Here is a 7573-nt window from a genome sequence, read left to right as displayed (position 1 = left end):
CCTGGTGAAACAAGACTAAGTGGTGAAGCATGACTGCTGGGTGAGACAAGACTGCTGGGTGAGACAAGACTGCTGGGTGGGGCAAAACTGCTGGGTGAGACAAGACTGCTGGGTGAGAGAAGACTGCCGGGTGAGGCAAGACTGCTGGGTGAGGGCAGACTGCTGAGTGAGACAAGACTGCCGGATGAAGCAAGACTACTGAATGAGGCAAGACTGCTGAGAGAGGTAAAACTGCTGGGTGAGACAAGACTGCTGGGTGAGACAAGACTGCTGAGTGAGACAAGACTGTAGAGTGAAGCAAGACTACTGAGTGAGGCAAGACTGCTGAGTGAGGAAAGACTGCTGAGTGAGGCAAGACTGCTGGGTGAGGCAAGACTGCTGAGTTGAACAAGACTGCTACGTGAGACAAGACTGTTGAGTGAGGCAAGACTGCTGAGTAAGGCAAGACTGCTGAGTGAGGCAAGACTGCTAGGTGAGACAAGACTGTTGGGTGAGACTGGACTGCTGAGTGAAACAAGACTGCTGTGTGAGGCAAGACTGCTGGGTGTGGCAAGATTGCTGAGTGAGGCACTACTGCTTAGTGACGCAAGACTGCTGGGTGAGGAAAGACTGCTGGCAGAGATACGACTGCTGAGTGAGGCATGACTGCTGGGTGAGGAAAGACTGCTGGGTGAGGTAAGACTGCTGGGTGAGGCAAGACTGCTGGGTGAGGCATGACTGATGGGTGAGGCAAGACTGCTGGGTGAGGCATGAATGCTGAGTGAGGCAAGACAGCTGAGTGAGGCAAGACTGCGGAGTGAGGCAAGACTGCTGAGTGAGGCAAGACTGCTGAGTTGAACAAGACTGCTGGGTGAGACAAGACTGTTGAGTGAGGCAAGACTGCTGAGTAAGGCAAGACTGCTGAAAGAGGCAAGACTGCTGGGTGAGACAAGACTGCTGGGTGAGACTGGACTGCTGAGTGAAACAAGACTGCTGAGTGAGGCAAGACTGCTGGGTAAGGCAAGACTGCTGGGTGAGGCAAGATTGCTGAGTGAGGCATTGCTGCTGAGTGACGCAAGACTGCTGGGTGAGGAAAGACTGCTGGGTGAGATACAACTGCTGAGTGAGGCATGACTGCTGGGTGAGGAAAGACTGCTCAGTGAGGCAAGACTGCTGGGTGCGGCAAGACTGCTGGGTGAGGCATGACTGCTGGGTGAGGCAAGACTGCTGGGTGAGGCATGACTGCTGAGTGAAGCAAGACAGCTGAGTGAGGCCAGACTGCTGGGTGAGGCAAGACTGCTGGGTGAGGGAGCCGGTCGCCAAGCGGACAGCACGCTGGACTTGTGATCCTGTGGTCCTGGGTTTGATCCCAGGCGCCGGCGAGAAACATTGGGCAGAGTTTCTTTCACCTTATGCCTCTCTTACCTAGCTGTAAAATAGGTACCTGGGTGTTAGTCAGCTGTCACGGGCTATTTCCTGGGGGTGGAGGTCTGGTCGAGGACCGGGCTGTAGGGACACTAAAAAAAAAGCACCGAAATCATCTCAAGATCTCAAGAAGATCTCGAGGCATGACTGCTGAGTGAAGCAAGACTGCTGAGTGAGGCAAGACTGCTGGGTGAGGCAAGACTGCTGGGTGAGACAAGACTGCTGGGTGAGGCAAGAATGCTAGGAGAGGCATGACTGCTGGGTGAGGCAAGACTGCTGGGTGAGGCATGACTCCTGAGTGAAGCAAGACTGCTGAGTGAGGCAAGACTGCTGGATGAGGCCAAACTGCTGGGTGAGGCATGACTGCTGAGTGAGGATGACTGCAGAGAGGCATGACTGCTGGATGAGGCAAGACTGCTGAGTGAGGCAAGACTGCTGGGTGAGGCGTGACTGCTGGGTGAGGCATGACTGCTGGGTGAGGCAAGACTGCTGAGTGGGGTAAGACTGCTGTGTGAGGCATGACTGCTGAGTGAGGCAAGACTGCTGAGTGAGGCAAGACTGCCGGGTGAGGCATGACTGCTGGGTGAGGCATGACTGCTGGGTGAGGCAAGACTGCTGGGTGAGGCAAGACTACCGGGTGAGACAAGACTGCTGGTTGAGGCATGACTGCTGGATGAGGCAAGACTGCCGGTTGAGACAAGACTGCTGGGTGAGGCATGACTGCTGGGTGAGACATGACTGCTGGATGAGGCAAGGCTGCCGGGTGAGACTAGACTGCCGGTTGAGGCAAGACTGGCGGGTGAGGCAAGACTGCTGAGTGAGGCAAGACTGCTGGGGGAGGCAAGACTGCTGAGTGAGGCAAGACTGCTGGGTGAGGCAAGACTGCCTGGTGAGACAAGACTAAGTGGTGAAGCATGACTGCTGGGTGGGGCAAGACTGCTGGGTGAGACAAGATTGCTGGGTGAGAGAAGACTGCCGGGTGAGGCAAGACTGCCGGGTGAGGCCAGACAGCTGAGTGAGACAAGACTACCGGAAGAAGCAAGACTACTGAATGAGGCAAGACTGCTGAGAGAGGCAAGACAACTGGGTGAGACAAGACTGCTGGGTGAGACAAGACTGCTGAGTGAAGCAATACTACTGAGTGAGGCAAGACTGCTGAGTGAGGCAAGACTGCTGAGTGATGCAAGACTGCTGGGTGAGGCAAGACTGCTGAGTTGAACAAGACTGCTTGGTGAGACAAGACTGCTGGGTGAGACTGGACTGCTGAGTGAAACAAGACTGATGTGTGAGGCAAGACTGCTGGGTGAGGTAAGACTGCTGGGTGAGGCAAGATTTCTGAGTGAGGCATTACTGCTGAGTGACGCAAGACTGCTGGGTGAGGCAAGACTGCTGGGTGAGACAAGACTGCTGAGTGAGGCAAGACTGCTTGGTGAGGCATGACTGCTGAGTGAGGCAAGACTGCTGGGTGAGGCAAGACTGCTGGGTGAGACAAGATTGCTGGGTGAGGCAAGTATGCTAGGAGAGGCATGACTGCTGGGTGAGGCAAGACTGCTGGGTGAGGCATGACTCCTGAGTGAAGCAAGACTGCTGAGTGAGGCAAGACTGCTGGATGAGGCAAAACTGCTGGGTGAGGCAAGACTGCTGAGTGAGGCAAGACTGCTGGGTGAGGCAAGACTGCCGGGTGAGACAAGACTAAGTGGTGAAGCATGACTGCTGGGTGAGACAAAACTGCTGGGTGAGAAAAGACTGCTGGGTGAGACAAGACTGCCGGTTGAGGCAAGACTGCTGAGTGAGGCAAGAATGCTGGGTGAGGCAAGACTGCTGAGTGAGGCATGACTGCAAGGTGAGGCAAGACTGCCGGGTGAGACAAGACTAAGTGGTGAAGCATGACTGCTGGGTGAGACAAGACTGCTGGGTAAGACAAGACTGCTAGGTGAGGCAAGACTGCTGAGTTGAACAAGACTGCTGGGTGGGACAAGACTGCTGAGTGAGGCAAGACTGCTGAGTGAGGCAAGACTGCTGGGTGAGACAAGACTGCTGGGTGAGACTGGACTGCTGAGTGAAACAAGACTGCTGAGTGAGGCATGACTGCTGGGTGAGGCAAGACTGCTGGGTAAGGCAAGATTGCTGAGTGAGGCATTGCTGCTGAGTGATGCAAGACTGCTGGGTGAGGAAAGACTGCTGGGTGAGATACAACTGCTGAGTGAGGCATGACTGCTGGGTGAGGAAAGACTGCTCAATGAGGCAAGACTGCTGGGTGAGGCAAGACTGCTGGGTGAGGCATGACTGCTGGGTGAGGCAAGGCTGCTGGGTGAGGCATGACTGCTGAGTGAAGCAAGACAGCTGAGTGAGGCAAGACTGCTGGGTGAGGCAAGACTGCTGGGTGAGGGAGCCGGTCGCCGAGCGGACAGCACGCTGGACTTGTGATCCTGTGGTCCTGGGTTCGATCTCAGGCGCCGGCGAGAAACATTGGGCAGAGTTTCTTTCACCTTATGCCCCTGTTACCTAGCTGTAAAATAGGTACCTGGGTGTTAGTCAGCTGTCACGGGCTATTTCCTGGAGGTGGAGGTCTGGTCGAGGACCGGGCCGCAGGGACACTAAAAAAAAAGCACCGAAATCATCTCAAGTTCTCAAGAAGATCTCGAGGCATGATTGCTGAGTGAGGCAAGACTGCTGGGTGAGGCAAGACTGCTGGGTGAGGCAAGACTGCTGGGTGAGGCAAGACTGCTAGGTGAGGCAAGACTGCTGGGTGAGGCAAGACTGCTGAGTGAGGGAAGACTGCTGGGTGAGGCAAGACTGCTGGGTGAGACAAGACTGCTGGGTGAGGCAAGAATGCTAGGAGAGGCGTGACTGCTGGGTGAGGCAAGACTGCTGGGTGATGCAAGACTGCTGAGTGAGGCAAGACTGCTGGGTGAGGCAAGACTGACGGGTGAGGCAAGACTGCCGGGCGAGGCAAGACTGCCGGGTGAGGCAAGACTGCTGGGTGAGACAAGACTTCTGGGTGAGGCAAAACTGCTGAGTGAGACAAGACTGCTGATTGAGGCGAGACTGCCTGTTAAGGCAAGACTGCTGAGTGAGACAAGACTGCTGGGTGAGGCAAGATTGCAGGGTGAGGCAAGACTGCTGGGTGAGACAAGACTGCTAAGTGAGGCGTGACTGCTGGGTGAGGCGAGACTGCTGAGTGAGGCATGATTGCTGGGTGAGGCATGACTGCTGAGTGAGGCATGACTGCTGGGTGAGGCGAGACTGCTGAGTGAGGCAAGACTGCTGGGTGAGGCATGACTGCTGAGTGAGGCAAGACTGCTGAGTGAGGCAAGACTGCCGGATGAGGCGTGACTGCAGGGAGAGGCATGACTGCTGGGTGAGGCAAGACTGCTGAGTGGGGCAAGACTGCTGGGTGAGGCATTACTGCTGAGTGAGGCAAGACTGCTGAGTGAGGCAAGACTGCCGGGTGAGGCATGACTGCTGGGTGAGGCATGACTGCTGGGTGAGGCAAGACTGCTGGGTGAGGCAAGACTACCGGGTGAGACAAGACTGCTGGGTGAGGCATGACTGCTGGGTGAGACATGACTGCTGGGTGAGGCAAGGCTGCCGGGTGAGACTAGACTGCCGGTTGAGGCAAGACTGCCAGGTGAGGCAAGACTGCTGAGTGAGACAAGACTGCTGGGTGAGGCAAGACTGCTGAGTGAGGCAAGACTGCTGGGTGAGGCAAGACTGCCTGGTGAGACATGACTAAGTGGTGAAGCATGACTGCTGGGTGGGGCAAGACTGCTGGGTGAGACAAGACTGCTGGATGAGAGAAGACTGCCGGGTGAAGCAAGACTGCCGGGTGAGGCCAGACTGCTGAGTGAGACAAGACTGCCGGAAGAAGCAAGACTACTGAATGAGGCAAGACTGCTGAGAGAGGCAAGACTGCTGGGTGAGACAAGACTGCTGGGTGAGACAAGACTGCTGAGTGAGGCAAGACTGCAGGATGAGGCCAGACTGCTGAGTGAGACAAGACTGCCGAGTGAAGCAAGACTACTGAGTGAGGCAAGACTGCTGAGTGAGGCAAGACTGCTGAGTGAGGCAAGACTGATGGGTGAGGCAAGACTGCTGAGTTGAACAAGACTGCTAGGTGAGACAAGACTGTTGAGTGAGGCAAGACTGCTGAGTAAGGCAAGACTGCTTAGTGAGGCAAGACTGCTAGGAGAGACAAGACTGCTGGGTGAGACTGGACTGCTGAGTGAAACAAGACTGCTGTGTGAGGCAAGACTGCTGGGTGAGGCAAGACTGCTGGGTGAGGCAAGATTGCTGAGTGAGGCATTACTGCTGAGTGACGCAAGACTGCTGGGTGAGGAAAGACTGCTGGGTGAGATACGACTGCTGAGTGAGGCATGACTGCTGGGTGAGGAAAGACTGCTCAGTGAGGCATGACTGCTGGGTGAGGCAAGACTGCTGGGTGAGGCATGACTTCTGGGTGAGGCAAGACTGCTGGGTGAGGCATGAATGCTGAGTGAGGCAAGACAGCTGAGTGAGGCAAGACTGCTGGGTGAGGCAAGACTGTTGGGTGACGGAGCCGGTCGGCCGAGCAGACAGCACGCTGGACTTGTGATTCTGTGGTCCTGGGTTCGATCCCAGGTACCGGCGAGAAACATTGGGCAGAGTTTCTTTCACCCTATGCCCCTGTTACCTAGCAGTAAAATAGGTACCTGGGTGTTAGTCAGCTGTCACGGGCTGCTTCCTGGGGGTGGAGGTCTGGTCGAGGACCGGGCCGCAGGGACACTAAAAAAAAGCACCGAAATCATCTCAATATCTCAAGAAGATCTCGAGGCATGACTGCTGAGTGAAGCAAGACTGCTGAGTGAGGCAAGACTGCTGGATGAGGCAAGACTGCTGGGTGAGGCAAGACTGCTGGGTGAGGCAAGACTGCTAGGTGAGGCAAGACTGCTGGGTGAGGCAAGACTGCTGAGTGAGGCAAGACTGCTGGGTGAGGCAAGACTGCTGGGTAAGACAAGACTGCTGGGTGAGGCAAGAATGCTAGGAGAGGCATGACTGCTGGGTGAGGCAAGACAGCTGGGTGAGGCATGACTCCTTAGTGAAGCAAGACTGCTGAGTGAGGCAAGTCTGCTGGATGAGGCAAAACTGATGGGTGAGGCATATGCCTGCTGAGTGAGGATGACTGCTGAGAGGCATGACTGCTGGATGAAGCAAGACTGCTGTGTGTGGCAAGACTGCTGAGTGAGGCAAGACTGCTGGATGAGGCATGACTGCAGGGTGAGACAAGACTGCCGGGTGAGGCAAGACTGCTGGGTGAGGCAAGACTGCCGAGTGAGGCAAGACTGCCGGGTGAGGGAAGACTGCTGGGTGAGGCATGACTGCTGGGTGAAGCAAAACTGCTGGGTGAGACATGACTGCATGGTAAGGCAAGACAGCTAGGGGAGACAAGTCTGCTGGGTGAGACAAGACTGCTGAGTGAGGCATGACTGCTGGGTGAGACAAGACTGCCGGGTGAGGCAAGACTGCCAGGTGAGGCAAGACTGCTCGGTGAGGCAAGACTGCTGAGTGAGGCAAGACTGCTGGGTGAGGCAAGACTGCTGAGTGAGGCTACACTGCTAGGTGAGGCAAGGCTGCTGGGTGAGACAAGACTACGTGGTGAAGCATGACTGCTGGGTGAGACAAGACTGCTGGGTGAGACAAGACTGCTGGGTGGGGCAAGACTGCTGGGTGAGACAAGACAGCCGGGTGAGACAAAACTGCCGTGTGAGGCAAGACTCCTGGGTGAGGCAAGACTGCTGGGCGAGGCAAGACTGCTGAGTGAGGCAAGACTGCTGGGTGAGGCAAGACTGCTGGGTGAGACAAGACTGTCAGGTGAGGCAAGACTGCTGGGTGAGACAAGGCTTCTGGGTGAGGCAAGACTGCTGAGTGAGACAAGACTGCTGAGTGAGGCGAGACTGCCTGGTGAGGCAAGACTGCTGAGTGAGACAAGACTGTTGGGTGAGGCAAAATTGCAGAGTGAGACAAGACTGCTGGGTGAGACAAGACTGCTCAGTGAGGCGTGACTGCTGGGTGTAGCGAGACTGCTGAGTGAGGCAAGACTGCTGGGTGAGGCATGACTGCTGAGTGAGGCAAGACTGCTGAGTGAGGCAAGACTGCCCTGTGAGGCGTGACTGCTGGGTGAGGCATTACT

This window comes from Procambarus clarkii, chromosome 38 (genome assembly GCF_040958095.1).
Source record: "Procambarus clarkii isolate CNS0578487 chromosome 38, FALCON_Pclarkii_2.0, whole genome shotgun sequence".
In the NCBI taxonomy this organism is placed as follows: Eukaryota; Metazoa; Arthropoda; class Malacostraca; order Decapoda; family Cambaridae; genus Procambarus; species Procambarus clarkii.
This window is presented reverse-complemented; position numbering follows the sequence as displayed.